The sequence below is a fragment of the Cavia porcellus genome, unplaced genomic scaffold (assembly GCF_034190915.1).
Source record: "Cavia porcellus strain 051 isolate PalLab524CR breed Dunkin Hartley unplaced genomic scaffold, mCavPor4.1 scaffold_22, whole genome shotgun sequence".
Lineage (NCBI taxonomy): Eukaryota > Metazoa > Chordata > Mammalia > Rodentia > Caviidae > Cavia > Cavia porcellus.
Genome location: NW_026947505.1, coordinates 44,974,435 through 44,990,043, shown reverse-complemented (window position 1 = coordinate 44,990,043; position 15,609 = coordinate 44,974,435). Strand labels below are relative to the sequence as shown.

At 37.0% G+C, this 15,609-nt stretch overlaps 1 pseudogene; it reads left to right on the top strand.

The window, feature by feature from the left end:
- The first annotated feature begins 12,900 nt into the window (after positions 1 to 12,900).
- Positions 12,901 to 14,297, top strand: LOC100734460 (DDB1- and CUL4-associated factor 4-like; annotated as a pseudogene).
- The last annotated feature ends 1,312 nt before the right edge of the window (positions 14,298 to 15,609 follow it).

Here is a 15,609-nt window from a genome sequence, read left to right as displayed (position 1 = left end):
CTGATGACTATTTTCAATGATTCCCTCACTCAATTCTCTTGTACAGTTCATCACTAGGTCCTGAAAAACTAATATCATAATGCTATGAAAATTAATTTTATAACAACACTTAATACTAAAATTAATCATGCTATAATAATTGATTTTATCATAATATTAAAACTATGAATAACATAGCATTATAATATTAACTTTTCAAGTCATAGTGATTAACTGTTTGTGGTAGGTAATCCTCTGGTTCTGAGTATCAACAAATCATGATTGCATCAGTTCAATAGTCTCTCAGCTAATTTCCTGTCTCCAGTCTGCTTTTCTTTATTCCAGTCTATACACCAAAGGGAACCACTCTAAAAGTAAATCTGATTTGCATATCCACAATATTCTTCAGAGCTTTTGCCCTTATGATAAAGTCAAATTCTTCTACATGATTTGCAACATCCTATGGGCCAGGCCTTTGCTCTCTGCTCCAGCTCCTCTTAGATTTATATTATATTCCTGATTCCTCTGTATCATCCAGTACCCCATAAACTCCATGGGCCAACCACATTATGCACTTTTGAATTTATCAAGTACTCTATGCTCTAAGGCTTTGCATGCTCTCTCAACTTGGAAAACTAGGCTGTATGTAACCTCCCTCACTACCAGGAACCAGGATCCTACTTATAACCGAGCTGACTTAACTATCACACAATCCATGCAGTTGAATTCATTTTCTATTGATGTGTAATATATTATCACAAGCTTAATGGCATAAAACATCCAATTATCTTCTCCACCCCAGAGGGCATGCCACAGCTGCCCTGTCTGGAAGAGGGAGCTGAGCCCAGCCACAGGAACTTGCACCAGGCCTTGCCTGCAAACCTTCTTTAGGCCTGGAGAGCACCATCACTACTGCCACCACCTGGAAAAAGGAGCAGCCCGGCAGAGGAGGTTTGAGGATTACATAGGCCACAGGGGTGACCGTCTATCAGCCTGAGGAGCTTTGCCATTCAAGGAGGTGGATGGTTTTACAACATCCGATTCCCGCAAGAGTATGAGATCCTTGCTGTAGATGGTTGCCCCCCACCCCCTCACTTTGCGGCCACACTAAATTGGGCTTAGCAAGATTCCGGGCTGCCTGGACCATGCCTGGGGGCCTTCTTTATGTCCAAGGAGCTTTGCTGCCAGAAGGGGGAGCTGTGTAGTTTAAGGAGGCTTTGGGCCTACCTGAGAGGAGCCTGGCAACCTTCTTTTAATCCAGGAACATGCTGCCTAAGGAGGGAGCTACACTACCACAGTAGTCCCAGGAGCCCAAGACATGAGCGACAATTTCCAACATGCCCAGGGGAAGCTTTGGAACAACCCTTCAAACACGGAAATATAGGAAAATGTCAAAACGAAAGACCAAAATGCAATCTCAAACATCCAGCCCATCCCAACAAAGCCTAGAAGCCATGAACATAGAAGAAAATCCATGCCATAGGCTTGAAATAACTGAAATACTAGTAAATGAAATAAAGAAGCAGCTCTGGGAAGTTTTAAGGAATTCAAACTAGAAATAATCTCTCAGGTAAAAGAAGAAATGACAAAAGAAATGAAGGAGATGCTGAACATACCTAAAGAAGACACAGTTAAAAAGTTGGAGGAACTAAACAAAAAGATAGAATCCCTGGATGAGCAATATAAGAAACAAACAGAATATATAAAGCAGATGCAAAAAGATATACAGGAAATCAAAAATTCCATTGAAAGTTGTAAAAACTGCCTCAATGAATGTGAAGATAGAATTTCAGACGTTGAAGACAAGATTGCAGCCAGTGAACAGGAAAGGAAAGATCTTTTAAAAATAAAAAGAAATCAAGAAATAACAATTCAACACTTGCAAGATGACGCAAAGGAAAACAGCATAAGGTTGATAGGGATAAATGAAAAAGAAGGCGACAACATAAAGGATATCAAGAGGATATTTAGAGAAGTAATACTGAAAATTTCCCAAACATGAGATTGGAAACTGATATCAAGATCAATGAAGCATACAGAACTCCAAATAGGCATAACCAAAATAAAACTACATCCAGACATATAATAATCACCATCCCAGAAATCAAACAAAAGAATAGAATATTAAAAGCTGTCAGAAAGAAAACAAAGATGACCTATAAAGGAAAACCTATCAGAATCACAGCAGACTTCTCAGCACAAACAATAAAGTCAAGAAGAGCACGGAGTAAAGTATTTCAGATCCTAAAGGCACATGATTTCCAACCTAGACTGTTGTACGCTACAAAATTGTCCTTCAAAATTGATGGAGAAATAAGATACTTCCAAGACAAAGAACAGATGAAGAACTTCATGATCACCAAGCCAACCTTGCAATGAATACTGAGTTTAGAAACACTTAGAAAAAAGCCACTAAACAAAACAGACAATTAAACAAAACAGAAAGATAATGATGCAACAGCAGAAAGATAACATGTCAATAATAAACCAACATATAACAGTTTTAAACATTAATGTAAATGGTCTCAATGCACCAATTAAAAGAAACAGACTGGCAGAATGGAGCAAGAAACAAAATCCAACCATACGCTGTCTACAAGGAACCCATTTAACCCAAAAGAATAATCACAAACTGAAAGTCAAAGGATGGAAAACAATATATCATGCATTAGGAACTCCCCAAACAGTGGGGGGTAGTTATTGTGTTTGCAGACAATGTGAACTTCAAATCAATAATGATAAGAAGAGACAAAGAAGGTCACTACATACTGGTTAGGGAAAAACTTCAAGAGGAAGAGATAACTATCTCAAATATATATGCTCCAAAATTCCAAAGCACCCAGTTATATAAAACAAGTATTAACAGAAGTGAAAAACCAAATTAGCAGTAACACAATTATAATAGGAAATCTTAACACACAATTGACACCAATGGACAGATCAACTGGACAGAAAATCAGCAAAGAAATAAAAGAATTGAATCACACCTGTGAACAAATGGACTTGATAGACATATAGAGAGTATTCCACCCAACAGCAACAGAAAACACATTCTTCTCAGCAGTACATGTGTTATTCTCTAAATCAGACCATATATTAACTCACAGAACATATTTAAATAAATGAAAAAGAGTTGAAATTATCCCTTGCATTTTATCGGATCATAGCGCTATGAATTAGAAATTAATGATAAAAGATACTGCAAAAATCCCAGAAACACATGGAAACTGTATAACACACTCTTGAGTAATCATTGGGTCACAGAGGAAATTAAGGAAGAAAATAACAACACCTACAAACAAATGAAAACACAAATACAACTTACAGGAATCTGTGGGATGCAATGAAAGCTGTCCTCCGAGGAAAATTTATTGCACTGAGTTCCCACGTCAGGGAAACAGAACAAATACAAATGAATAACCTGATGTTATACCTCAAATATCTAGAAAAAGAAGAACAAGTCAAGCCCAAAGCCAACAGAAGAGAGGAAATTATAAAAATCAGAGCAGAAATCAATGCAATAGAGACTAAGAAAACAATCCAAAAAAATCAAAGAGTTTGTTCTTTGAAAGAATAAATAAAATCAATAAGCCCCTAGCCAACCTTATTTTAAAAAGGGAAGAAAAAGCTCTAATTCATGCAATAAGAAATGAAAAAGGTGAAATCACTACAGATCCAGTAGAAATACAGATCATCAACACCTATTTTGAAAACTTCTACTCTCAAATGTTTGATAACATAAAAGAAATAGACAGATTCCTAGAAGCATATAAGTACCAAAGCTAGGTCAAGAAGATGTAAAAATACTGAATGACCCAATTTCTATTAATGAAATTGAAAACGTAATTAAGTCCTTACCTACACAAAAGAGCCCAGGTCCAGACGGATTAACTGAAGAATTCTACAAGAAATACAAAGAAGACCTAATGCTGACATTCCTCAAACTCTTCAATAAAATTGAAAGGGAAGCAATCCTTCCTAAGTCATTCCTGGAAGCAAATATTACTCTAGAACCAAAACCTGAGAAAGATCAATTAAAAAGAGAACTACAGACCAATCTCCCTAATGAACACAGATGCAAAAATCCTCAATAAAATATTGGCAAATAGAATGCAGCAAATTTTCAAGAGGATTATACACCATGGACAAGTGGGATTCATCCCAGGCATGCAGGGATGGTTCAACATATGTAAATCAATAAAGTAATTCACCATATCAATAAAACCAAATGTAAGAGTCACATGGTCATTCCTATAGATGCAGAAAAAGCTTTTGATAAGATCCAACATTCATTTATGATAAGAAACTTACAGAAAATTGGAATAGACGGTCTTTATCTCAATATAATAAAGGCCATCTGAGAAAAACCATTAGCCAGTATCATACTATATGGACAAAAATTGAAGGCCTTTACTTTAAAAATCAGGCACAAGACAAGGTTGTCCCTTATCATCACTCCTATTTAAGATAGTACTGAAAATACTAGCCAGAGCAATTAGACAAGAGAGAGAAATAAAAGGGGTAATGTTAGGAAAACAAGAAGGTAAATTATCATTATTGGCAGATGACATGATACCCTACATAGAAGACCCCCAGAATTCCACTGAAAGACTCTTAGAGGTAATAAATACATTCAGTAGTGTAGCTGGATACAAAATCAATACTCAAAAATCAATAGCATTTCTATACAGTAACAATAAAATCACAGAGAGAAATAATAGAAGCCACACCCTTCACACTAGCAACCAAAAAAATGAAATATTTAGGAATTATTCTCATGAAAGAAGTAAAAGACCTTTACAAGGAAAATTATAATACACTGAAAAAAGAAATTGAAAAGGATCTCAGAAAGTGGAAAGACATCCCTTGCTCATGGATAAAAGAATAAATATTGTGAAAATGGCCACTCTCCCAAAACTCTTATGCAGATTCAATGCAATCCCAATAAAAATACCATCAACATACCTCATAGATCTCAAGAAATCACTCCTAAAATTCATCTGGAGCAAGAAGAGACCTAGAATAGCAAAGACAGTTCTAAGCAGCAAAGGCAAGGCAGGAGGCAGCACATTCTTTGACTTAAAGTTATACTACACAACAACTGTAATAAAATCAACATGGTACTGAAATCAAAACAGAGCCAAAGATCAATGGAATAGATTAGAAGGTACAATCACAACTACAAACACACTCAACCACCTTATCTTTGATAAAGGGGCCAAACATGTTCACTGGAAGAACAACAGTTTCTTTAATAAATGGTGTTGGAAAAACTGACTCTCCTTATGCCCCAAACTAAAACTAGACCCATGCCTATCACCATGTACTAAATTAAAATCTAAATGGATCAAAGTTCTGAATATCAAAACAGAAACACTAAATTTATTGGAAGACAAATTGGGTAAAAACCTTGAAGACATAGGTGTAGGTAGAAAACTCATGAGCAGGAATAAAACCACGCCAGAAATAATCCCCAGAATCAATAACTGGGATCACCTCTTACTAAAAATTTTCTGCATGTCAAAAGAAATCTCCAGCATAGTGTAAAGAAACCCCACAAACTGGGAAAAAAAATCTTAGTGAACTCTCCCTCAGACAAAGGACTTCTGTCTAAAACATATAAAGAATTTAAAATTCAAAGATCCATTCCAAAAATGGGCAGCTGAGATGAATACACAATTCTCAGATGAAGAAATACAAATGGCAAATAAATACATGAAAAAATGTTCATCATCATTGGTCATTAGAGAAATGCAAATTACAACCACACTGAGATTCCATCTCACTCATGAACGAATAACCAGGATCAAGAAAACCACCAATGACAAATGCTGGAGAGGCTGTGGGAAAAAAGGAACTCTCCTGCACTGTTGGTGGGAGTGTAAATTGGCGCAACCATTGTGGAGGTCAGTGTGGAGATGGCTCAAAAAGCTGGGATTGGAAGTTCCATTCGTTCCAGCTATTCTACTTCTAGGCATATTCCCAGAAGAACTGAAAGCATCATACCACAGTGATATATGTGCACCCATGTATATAGCAACACAATTTGCAATAGCCAGATCTTGGAAACAACCTAAATGTTCATCAACTGAGGAATGGATAAAAAGTTATGGTATTTTTATACAGTGGAGTACTACTCAGCTATAAAGAATGATCACATTGAGATATTTATAAATTAATGGGCGCAGCTTGAGACCATATTCATAAGTGAAATAAATCAAACCCACATGTATAAATACCGAATATTTTCCCTAGTGTAAGAAATGATAACAATACATAAAAGTATGTGGTAATCATGATTCCCCATTATATGGCTTTGAAGCCTTATAGTGTTTTCATTCATTAATTGGGATGGTTTTATTCTGGGCTGTTTCATTTTACTGTCTCTGATAGTATGGGCAGCTATTTTGAAGAAAAGAAGACACCGTAATAGCTAGTGATGATTTGATATCATCTTATTTTGAAGTCCCATCAAGCTGTTGTTCTTCTGTGTCCATTGGTCTTAACATGTTGTATCTTATTGGATTTTATTATATGTGATAGTACAATAACTTTTATAAACAAGGAGATAATATGGAAACTATTGTTCATTTTCTGTTAGTTGGTTCTAAATACCCTTGTAATACTGTCATTCTCTTGAATGGTTTTACATTGTCTTGATATGTTTGATGCTATAGTATATGAAGTTATACTCTAATATTCCAAGGAAAGAGACAATATGGTAGCTACTGTTATGTCGGGATATCTTGTGATGAAACACTATGTTGCTTAAAATGTTATGTTCTGACCTGTGCTGTTGTGTTGTTATATCCTCTTTTATCTCAATCTCCTTTTTATTATTATTTTTTAATTAAGGGAAAAATAAATTAAAAATAGCAGGATATATTATAGTAACCCACTTTCATTTCTTATTAGCTTGATTTGAAACCCTCTCTCACCATCTTGTTTGGACTGATTTTACTCTATTCTGTTTTGCTTGATCGTATCAAGTTTGAGGGTATAGGCAACTACTTTGAAGACAATAAGATTCACTAATGATGCCCATTCTGGTTTGACTATTATCTTCTTTTGAAGTCCTGTAATGTCTCCATTGTTTATATTTTATTGGTTTTGTTTTGTTCAATTTTATTATAACTGATGATATAGGCAATTCTTTTTAAGATAGCAAGAGGTATTATGGTAACCATTGTTGATCACCTTGTATTCTGTTTTTACATTATATACTATGTCCATCCTTTTGGTTTGACTGACTCTGTTTTGTTATGTCGCATTTGGTTTTATTCTCTTACAAAAAAAAAGGTAATAAGAACTGTGGAAGTAATAAAACCCAAAATATGTAAATGTCATTGTACAAAAGAGAGGAAAATAAAGTGCTCTAAAGGACATAACTGCATGTATATTTAAGTGTATAAGGTAGACAAACGTATTACTGAGTTTTTGTTGGATCACTGAACAGAATCATTTGCTGTCTCACTGAATGTCCACTTTGTATGCTTTAATTTTGTAACTTGAATAACTATTTCTAAGATGACAATATGCAATCTATTAATTAGTGATTTCTTACTGTTCATTTCCTTGAAATTCTGTATTACTTGTACCATTTTCTGCTTTTTCTTTTTCTCTTTAAAGTTTAAATAATAAAAAAATACAACAACCAATTATTAGTGTAAATCTCCATGCTGACAGCAAGCATTATCAGCACCTCCCAGATACTGCTTTTAGTCTTTGTCATGCAGCCTCCTCCATCTTCAAAGTCAGAATACCTGCCCTAAACCAACATTTATCTGACTTTCCATTCTGCTACAAACTGGGATTGGGAGACATCTGTGCTTTAAAAGTGCTTACATGATTAGATTTTGCTCATCCTAATAATCTTCCTTTTCACTAGCAGTAAATCAACTAATGAAAAGTATTTATCACATCAGCAAAATTCCTTTACCATCTAAAGCAAGATACTGTATTCATGAATAGGATAACAAATTATTGTTGCAGTCATAGGGATTAGAATGGGAAGTTTCACTTTGGAGTAATATCTGCCATAGGTGCCTTCTCAGATTCCCCAAACCTGGACTCATGTCCCACTGTGTTCCCATGACAGCATGGCACACTTCCATATCATTTACTGAATGTATGTTTTTAAATCATTTGTTAATTATATCTCCTATTAGACAAAAGTTTCTGTTTCCATAATGCAACAGAAAGATGAGTACAACATTCACAGTGTTAGCACTAAAGGAGATATTTCTGTAAAACAATGATACTGCTTGAGATGGAAGCCTTTGCACTCTTCTTCAGCCTCCTGTAGTTTTATACACCTATCCTGCTTATCTCTGTGGCTACCTGGCACAAGGGTGACATATACAGCAGTCATTCATTTGACAAAGTGGTGGGTAAATGAATGAGTATGTAATTCAAGGACTACTGAAAAAGGTATATGGAGAAAACCTTCCAGAGTTTCTGGAAGAAAAAAGGGACAACTATAATTTTTGGGGGAGTCCTAGAAGAGTTTTCATGTAAACAGTGCCAGACTGAAAAGGGAAAAATGCAAATTATCTCATATATAAATACACAAAGTCAGAACCCAGCTCCGTCTCCCATGCATAAGTTCTGCCACAAATCTGTTAAAACCAAGATTTGAGCACAGTAGTAATGGAATGTGCAACTGAAAGCATAAGCTCATTCACAGCAAAACAGTGTAAAATTATTGCATCCTTAAGTAGTACTAAAGTGAGTATAAAATATAACCCTCTGAAGACATGGCTCAAACTTTGGCACCTTTGTTCACTGGCAGACTTTTCTTTAGAACCTAACTAACAACTGTTCATGGAAACCTCCACAGTTTCACAGAAACCAAAAGTATCCTCCAGGATTGGTTTTTGGTGGGAAGTTTGTGCAAGTCCTGGATTGTTGTTCAGCTCTCCTTGCAAACATTGCAAAATCGTGAATCATTAACAGGTTGCTGTACTGGGTGTAGCTGTCTCTAGTGGTACTGGTTTTGTTCTTCTTAAACTCCTAAGGTCCCTAAACTGCTGCCAAAATGCCTTGTACCTTTTAAGGTTCTATTAATACAGTATTTTATTAAAATAATTTAAGTAACTGTGGGAGACACAGCGTATTTAGGATTTAAACTACAAAAATAGCCATTTATAGGCATTTTCCTGACCATATTTGAAATTCACAACTTTTTACAATTCACAGGTGCTCTAGGAGTGTAACCCCTGCAACTTTCAGGGTGCACTGTAAACATGCTCGTTGTCTCTATTATCTGTTTGAGGCCTACATATTGATATGTAAGATTTAGAGGGAGTAGAGCAGGAATATGGCAAAGCTGTGTTTGCCTTCTGGCTTCATAAATGCTTTTCCTAATTAGTTTAACTTCTAACTTATAGTACATAGGTTTTTGATTTCTTAATGAATGATCAAATTCCACACAAAATTATAGTCTTTTATCTTGAGGGTTATAAAGCCATTATAATAACTTTGAGACAGAAGTCTGTTGTAATGGTTTTATTGAAAGAGTTTCAGAAAAGATTGTCTATGACTTTCTTAGAACATAAAGCAAAGGCAGTACTATGCCCAAAGCATATTGCTTATTATACATTTTTCCAGGCTATTGTCTGCCTAAATTCCCTCTGGATGAAAGAATGTATTTAATTTTTAAAGAGACATTCTTCTGAACAAATGATAGTAACTTAGCAAATGCCAGACTTCTTCATAAATTGGTCAAGCAAAACTCCTGAGAAGCAGAAAGAAATGATATTTAGTCAAAAAAATCTTTCTCAGACCTGGAAATTTTTGAAAAAAAATATTTTTATTCTCAATATAGACACAGATTAATTCATTCATGTACTCAATAAATAAATATATATTACTAGTCACTATATTAGTTATATAAGTGTTGAATCAGTTAAACATCAGAACTCTAAAATTTACACAACCCTTAGATTTCATTGCTGTTGTTTAAGATTCAAATTAACTTCATATCCTTAATCTAAGGACTCATCCTCATTTTCCTTGGCTTTGTACTTACTTTTAGGTAGGTCTTTGTTCATGGACTAGAAATAGTTTATTGCATGTATTTGCTTGCTTTTTAAATTTTATTTTAAAGAGGATAAAACAGAATAAAACAAACCATTAGTAAGTGATACAAGACTTCAAAACATTGCAAAATCAACTATAGTTACAATAATGCCTTTTGATGTCTTCAAAATAGCTACTGAAAACTTTGGACATACTAAAAATCAAATAGAACAGAATAAAATAGAAGCAATAAAAACCAAACAATGAATGTAATAAAGGATTCCAAACAAGCCAATAGTAAATCCAAAATTGCTACCATAATATATCTTGCTATCTTTGAAATAGTTACTCTTGACATCAGATTTGACATAATCAAACAGAACAAAAAGAGAATAAAATCCAACCCAGAAAAACAATGGAAACAATGTAAGATTTCAAAACAAGATCATAAGGAATCAACAGTGGCTGCAACCCTCAGAAAGAGCTCCCCCGATAGATGCCACACTGTGTACTGCTATCCTTTGAACCTGTGATCCGACCCTAGACCTGGCCCTAGATCTGCAGCATCAGTGAAATACCAAAGCACCACAGGCATCCAATTGCATTTCACCTTGATAGCTATCATCACAACCCTCTGGATAAGCAGGTCACTTATGGGGAGGGGGTGTTGCTATTTCTTTTTTGCTACCCCATATTCTGGAAGGGGCTGGGGTCTGGCTGTTCCTAGTCCCATGGCAGCTCATGCATGGCACTGGTTCCCAGAGTGGGCTTGCTTTCTGGTGTGACCTTGTTCTCTCTCCCGCCAGTCCGTACGTGGTGCTGACTCACCAGGAGAGGCTTGGGTACAGCTGTTCCAGTGTGGCAGTGGCCTGTGCATCATGTTAGCTCCCAGACTCATGCATTTACTCATTTATACCCCTGGAATTTTTCAAAAAATATGATTTAAGATAGATTCCAGGAACTTAAGAATGTAATAAAATATTATAAATTAGAAATAGCTGAGAATGACAAAGAAATTAATGATAAAATATGAAATTTACTAGCCAGAAATGAGGCTAATAAAAACAGAAATATATGTATTTGTTAAAGTCAGTAAAAAAATTGCCAAAGCTTTCTAACAGACCTTGTAAAAAGGAAAATTCAATTATTTCTTCAATTTACTATATCTGTGTCTAAGATTAAGACAAAACAATTTCTTAACACTAGTGCAGCTTTTTTGAAAAATAATTGGGTAAAAAAGTTTTCAAAAGAATCTTTGTGGGGTATAGTGATATCAGTATAAAAGTCCCAAGCCTGCCATGCCTGGTAGTACACGCCTATAAGTCTAGCACTTGGGAGGGTAAAGGCAGGAGGATTGCCTTAAGTTCAAGGTCAGCCTGGGCAACAGAGTGAGTTCAAGGCCAGCCTGAATTGCATAGCAAGACCCTGTTTGGGGGAAAAAAACCTCAATCCTAATTGGTTTGTTTGGATTTGTTTTATTGGAAGTTGACTCCAGATCTGTTACATGAGGTACATTTCTACCCCACTGTAAAAAGTTTTGCTTAATTTTCAGACAGTGTTTCACCAAGTCACTAAATTGTCTGACTGTACGTGAACTTGTCACTTTCTTGCCTCTGTCTCCCAGGTACTAGGATTTCACGAGTGCATCACCATGCCAAATTCAACTTTGCTTTTGTTAAGAGAAAAAAAAAACCTGCAAAAAAATCCCAGAAAAGCTACTTCCATTTACTTCTGTGCATTAAAAGTCATATAGTTGGGGCTGGGGATTTAGCTTAGTGGCATAAGTGCCTGCCTTGCAAGTGTGTGGTCGTGAGTTCGATCCCTGGTACTGATAAAAACGAAAAAGACAAAAAAAAAGTCATATAATTTTATGATGTCATTGTATATGAAAGATAGAGAGAGACCAAAGAGAAAAAAACAAGAGCTTTAACTTCTGCTCTTAGATTTAAGATGATGTAATGTATGGAAATTGAGGAAAATCAATATGTAAGGTTGGATGTTGCTTTACTTGATCAATATTTTTTTTTAAAAATTGGCCTTTATATGTGATTTTTTTCTAAAAAGTCCTAAACCTTTGATCTTAGCTGCTACAGTATCTTGGCAATCCTTATATCCAGGTTTACATACAGTGTCTATGGATAGAGATGAGCTGTCCTCCTCCCTTTGGTTTACTGCCTGCTGTGGAAACTTTGTTTTTTGCAGCCCTAGGTTTCCTGTCTTATAGTAGAACTCATTGTATGTGTTGATAGGTTGCTTGCCCTGTTCACACTGCTCCGAGGGAATTGGACACAGGTACAAATGCCTACACTTTGCTGCTTGTGTTACCATGACGTAAGAATCTCACATCTTCATCCACCACACCTGCAACTGTACGAAGATGCTGCAAGAAAAGCAGAATCTCAGAGCCTATCCAGCTCTTGGCAAAACCATTCTCTAAAAAATTCTATGCTAATTTATGCCTTCAGATTGACCTCCACATATGGGAGAATTTAATGTTTCACGCACTGTTGTGTTCCTGTTACCCAGTGAAGGTACTTAAGATGAAGTTTTTACTAAAATATTGATGAACAACTGAGTAAATTAAAATTATTCTGTGGGAAATATATATTTTATATAGGATCTTTAATAAACATAGTTTCTGACATCCCAAAATAAATAATGAAAGAAGGAAAGAAAGAAAGGAAGGAAGGAAGGAAGGAAGGAAGGAAGGAAGGAAAGAAGGAAGAAAGAAAGAAAGAACAAGAAAGCAAGCAAACAGCAAACACTTTCAGGGTGGAGAAGGAGGCAAGAGGGACACAGAGTCTGAGGACAGAAATGAATAAAATCAGCAAGCAGTGTAAGAATAGCTAAGAGAGAAGAAGCCACTCACAGAACTCTTGGCTCGGACAGCGCAGTTCCAGTGAGAGGTGCACAACAGGGGTATGGTAGAGATCTCAGGATTCTGACCACAGTGTTAGGAGTCCCCATCAACCTCGTCCAACACCTCAGGGGTTACTTGTGCACCAGATTTACCAGGGTAACACTTCGACCCTGAAAAGAACCACTGCTTCTGCTTGCTCTAGGGACATAGCAACTGCCACCTTCTCGTGAAAGAAAACATCTCAGAAAAGGAAATGGGAAGCAAAGGACTACCATTGCTACAAGAGGAAAAGAAGAAGAAAGTAGCCAGAGTGAGATTTCATATAACTTCCTTCCTACAAAAAAAAAAAAAAAAAAAGCCAGCTGAGCTTTCTCAAAGTAATCCGTTGCTGTTGCTTACCCCAAGAGCTGCATGAAGAGGAAAAAGTTTCACATGTAGCGCTCAGATGCCTCCACTCTGATGCGCAACCCATTCAGCCTCATCCTGGTGAATACCAACAGTGACCGACTATTCACAGTGAACGAGGTTGATGTTGGTGGCTCAAAGTGTGGCATCATCAGGCCGAGGGGTATGAAGATGCCTGCATTCAAGATGCACACACATAACTTCTACTTCACCAACCGCAAGATGAATTCTGTGTGCTGGGCTTTGCTGAACCACTTGGATTCCCATGTTCTGCTGTGCCTCTTGGGATTTGCAGAGACTAGAGGCTGTGCCACTCTGATCCAGCATCACTGTTTACCGGTAGTCACCCAGGTGTAGACTTCTGTGGCATGCTTGCAGTTTCTGGATCCCTGGTGCCTGGTCCTATGCATGCATGGTGGCTGAACATTCAGGTAAACACTTGCTTCAGTACCTGTTGTCTCAGGTGATTCTGTTGATCAGTGCAGTGACAGGACACTGGCAGTCATTCAGGACCAACCGTGCTATGTTGGCCCAGCAGTTTGCTGTCATGACTCCTTTGCTCTTTAGTGACTGTCTCTCTGGGGACATCTTTGCCATTGATCTGCATTCTTGAACTCAAGGTAAAGCCTGGAAGGCTGCCTGCCTACTCCATCACTCAGCAGTGACCTCTTTGTGGATCCTCCAGGAAGAGCAATCTGTGTTGGTATCAGATATGCTGGGAAAGATCAAGCTGTAGGACCTATGGACCATGAAGTGTATAAGGCAGTACAAAGGTCATGAGAATGAGTATGCCTGCCTGCCCTTGCATGTGCACGAGGAAGAAAGAATCCTGAAGGCAGTATGCCAGGACAGCTACACAAGAATCTGGAGCCTCCATGATGCCCACCTGCTCAGAACCACACCCTACTTGCATCCTATCTCCAATACTAACATTCCCAGTATGGCCTTCTCTTTTCGGCTTAGAGGAGTTGAAGGATCCCCACGGCTGCTCATGGCCCTCAAGCAGGACCTTTACTGTTTCTCCGACAGCTAATCCTGCAGGGGGCACCCTGGAGGCGTGAATTTACCTGAGAGGTAAAGAGTGGCTTACTTCTATTTGTAAGGAGGAAATTTTAAGTGATACCAAGGGCACGCAGCTCTCATCCCTCTGGCTGCTAGCAGCAAGGTGTTAAGGATTTGATTGACATGTAGACAACAGTACAATCACAGTTAAAAAAAATAGCACCTTGCTATTTGAGCATATTTGAGCACATTTGAGAAATATTTCTTAGAATTACATTAAAAACACTTAAATAAACATCATTTTCTCATGCTTTTGAGATGAAATTTAAAGGTTTAACAGAGCTGGGGTATTCACCACGCTTTCCCCTGGTGGCCTCTCTAGTTCTGCTGCCTACCCTTAAGAGCTTCTGGACACAGGCTGACTATTTTCAGTAAACTGAGAGGGCAGTTGCTGATAACAAGAGCTTCCTAGACTTGTTTACCCACCAACTTCCCTTTAGCTCCCACATCTCTGAGTCCTTTAGACGTTCGCTTATTTATTGTAAGTTTGATAGGAATACTCTGACTACTCTCACAACTGTGAGTATTATTTAAATCAAATTTAGGCTCAACAAAAGCATGCTCTTCCTTATTCACTCATTGTGTACGTAAGGAATCCTTCTAATTTTTTCATAGCATTTGTCATTGTGTCAGTAAGTGCTTAGTAGAGGAACACATCTAATATAAGATATATGAACATCTAAGAATTTAATATATAAAATTAGCTTACAATGGCTGCCCACAGAGTTGGGTACCGAAGAGTGAAAAAGGTCTTGGGTTCTAAAGGATCCAGTTAGGAGCCTTGAGCTCAGTATAATATACTGTTTGAATTTGTATAAGGTCAAAGGGTCTGCACTAGAAGCCTGATGAGTTGGTGCTGGAGCTGTGCAGGAAGCCAAGACATGATGTTCAATACATAGGCAAAGATGAGCTACTCCCAACAAACAGAAGAAATCCCTTCATTCCTTATGTCCCTTTGAAACCATTCTGGTGGTAATCCTCTTTAAAGTGGGTCTTCCACACCCAGAACTATGCTGATCCAATTTGTTTGGATGTTTCTTTCTCAAGTAGATACAATCAATCAACCATCATATTTCCTGAAATTATCTTATGTGTTTGATCATCTACTTCCTGTCTATGTGGGAGTGGCATGCAGAGTAGATTGTCAATAAATGTTAGTCAGTAACATGATAATTCTTCATTATATTTCTTCATTCACCTATGTACCTTGCTGTACTATAAATTGCATGAGTAATTAACATTTTGTCACTAAAGCACAATACCCAGCACCTACTACTCAAAGA